This window comes from Pan paniscus, chromosome 15 (genome assembly GCF_029289425.2).
Source record: "Pan paniscus chromosome 15, NHGRI_mPanPan1-v2.0_pri, whole genome shotgun sequence".
NCBI lineage: Eukaryota > Metazoa > Chordata > Mammalia > Primates > Hominidae > Pan > Pan paniscus.
In genome coordinates, this window is record NC_073264.2 from 58,146,234 (window position 1) to 58,149,280 (window position 3,047).

Sequence of the window (3,047 nt, forward strand, 5' to 3'; positions counted from 1 at the left end):
AGGACTTATTAAATGTTAACGCCATGGAACAAATCACAAAGAAGAATAATAGATACTATTTTTAATAGATGACATAAACATTTAAAACTTCAGAACATTAAAAAGTCATAAATGAAATTTTTAAAATGACAAACTGGCAAAATATATTTGAAATATAATGGATAAATGATGAATATTACATCATTATAATTTATTAAGAAAAGTAGGTTTGCAGCTGCAGCACATCAAAGTTACTGATTTTTTATGATGTTTGGTGGCTATGAGACTATAGAAGCATATGAAGATGATCTTTATAGGGACGAGTTATCTAGTGAACTGAGTGTTGATAGTGAGGTGGAATTTCAACTCTATAGCCGAATTTATTATGCCCAAGATCTTGATGATGTCATCAGGGAGGAAGAACATGAAAAAAAGAACTCTGGGAATTTGGAATCTTCGAGTAGTAAACCAAATCAGAAGAAGCTAATTGTCCTTTCAGATAGTGAGGTCATCCAGCTGTCATATGGGTCAGAGGTCATCACTGTCTGATGAAGATAGTATTTATAGATGTAAAGGAAAGAATGTTAGAGCTCAAGCACAAGAAAATACCCATGGTCCTTCTGCTTTTCTTCAATCTAATGAGCTGTTTGATAAGAAATGCAAGAGTGATATTGAAGAGAGATCAGGTGTAATCCAAGAGGTCATGATTATAGAGGTCAGTTCAAGTGCAGAGGAAGAGAACACCATTTCAGAAGGCAATAATGTGGAAAGCTGGATGCTACTGGGATGTGAAGTAGATGATAAAGATAATGATATCCTTCTCAACCTTCTGGGATGTGAAAACTCTGTTACTGAAGGAGAAGATGGTATAAACTGGTTCATCAGTGACAAAGACATTGAGGCCCAGATAGCTAATAACCAATAACCTGGAAGATGGACCCAGCGATATTATTCAGCCAATGAAAATATTATCTGTAGAAATTGTGACAAACGCGGCCATTTATCAAAAAACCGTCCCTTACCATGAAAAGTTCGTTGCTGCTTCCTGTGCTCCAGGAGAGGACACCTCCTGTATTCCTGTCCAGCCCCCCTTTGCAAATACTGTCCTGTGCCTAAGATGTTGGACCACTCATGTCTTTTCAGACATTCTTGGGATAAACAGTGTGACCAATGTCATATGCTAGGCCACTATACAGATGCTTGCACAGAAATCTGGAGGCAATATCACCTCACGACCAAACCCAGACCACCCAAAAAGCTGAAGACCCTTCAAAACCATCAGCCTTAGCATATTGCTGTCACTGCATGCAAAAGGCCATTATGGACACAAGTGTCCAGAAAGAGAAGTGTATGACCTGTCTCCAGTATCTCCATTCATCTGCTACTATGGTGACAAATATGAAGTTAAGGAGAGAAAAAAGAGAGTAAAATAAAAAATAAAAGTACTCAAGGAGAGTGGGGATATCCCAGAGCCATCCAAGCTACCTTACATAAAAGCAGCAAATGAGAACCCCCATCATGATATAAAGAAGGGCTGTGGCTCGTGGAAAAGCAACAGGTGGCCTCAAGAAAATAAAGAAACACAAAAAGAAATGAAGAACAAGAACAGAAAACTGGGAGAAGCACAGGAAGGCTGACAGACATCGTGAAGTGGATGAGGATTTTCCCTGGGGCCCCAAAACCTACTCTTCTCCTGGCAGTTTTAAAACCCAGAAGCCTTCCAAGCCCTTTCATCGTTCATCGCATTACCATATATCAAGAGAAGACAAGTCTCCCAAGGAGGGTAAGAAGGGCAAGAGAAGAAAAAGGAGAGATGCTTGGAAGATGATGACAATGATAACTTATTTCTTATTAAGGAGAGGAAAAAAAAGTCTTAAACTGTCAGGCAGCCTCTAATGTGGCTTTCCGTTGTTCATTTGGCCTTTGTGTCCACAACCTTCTGGCAATGTGTTTATTATCTGTGATTAAATAAAGTCAGTTTGAGTTTTGCATTTTTAATTTCAGTCATTCCTAGAGTTGCTGGACATCCACGGAGATCTCCATTATCTATGTCCAACAGGTTACTACGTAAGAAAGTAGAAAGATAAACCTAGACTTCTCCTGTTCCAATATGTCATCTTTACTCAGAATCCTAGGGCTAGGAAGAAGAACTCATCTTTTCAAGAAAGCTTTTTAAAAATCCTTTGGAAAAAAAAACCGCATCAAAGGTAATTCATCCTCAGCATGAGTATGAAATTAAATCCTTGTAGGAAGAGAAATTAACACTAAGAAAAAGTCTTCAGTATTTTTCAACTTTTTTTTTTACATTGAAAAGGACAATAACTATAAATTTACATCCAGCTTTTCTCGCTGCTGAAGTTGTTATCAGAATCTTCCTTTGGACAAAACATCACAAGCTGACTGTAAAAACAAAAGCGCCATCATTGAAGCCCTGAAGAGGCAGGGAATTGGGCTTCAGCAAAATACAGGTAAAGAATCCATCCGGTATAAATATCAGAAGACAGGTTTCCTAAAACAAGTGAAAGAGACATCAAAAATTTTAACATAATCACAATGAAATCATTTTTTACCACTTTTACAGTGATGTTTGAAGTGGACTGCCATTCAGATCTGTAGAGATGACTATTACTCAAAAAATTGTTTTCTTCTCTTGTATTTTTTTAACTACCACAAAGCTATATAGAATTTTTGGTACTTGTGGATCTTTTGTACTTCTCATACCCTAATGTCAGAATAAGAAAAATAAAATATCAAATAGGAAAAAAAAGTATTAGCACACTGATAGAAGAATTGACAGAATAAATAAATGGAAAATTCATAGAAGAAAAATGCAAATAAATAACAAACATACGAATAACTTTAGTCTCTAGCAATTAATCAAAAACATATAACTGGGCAGAAAATTTTTTTGTATCAAATTAGCAAAAACTATAAAAATTATAATATTCAGTGTTACCAAAGATGTAGAGAAATTAGTACTCACAACACATTTTAGATGGGAAAACTCTCCAGTAGGAGTCTTGAAAATAAATATCAAAAGCTTAAATTTTTTTAGCATCTTTCATTCC

The 3,047-nt window shown here is 36.1% G+C and overlaps 1 pseudogene; it reads left to right on the forward strand.

Annotated features, from left to right (window-relative positions):
* Window positions 1-243: 243 nt before the first annotated feature.
* LOC100982971 (zinc finger CCHC domain-containing protein 7-like) lies at window positions 244-1,986 on the forward strand (annotated as a pseudogene).
* Window positions 1,987-3,047: the final 1,061 nt, after the last annotated feature.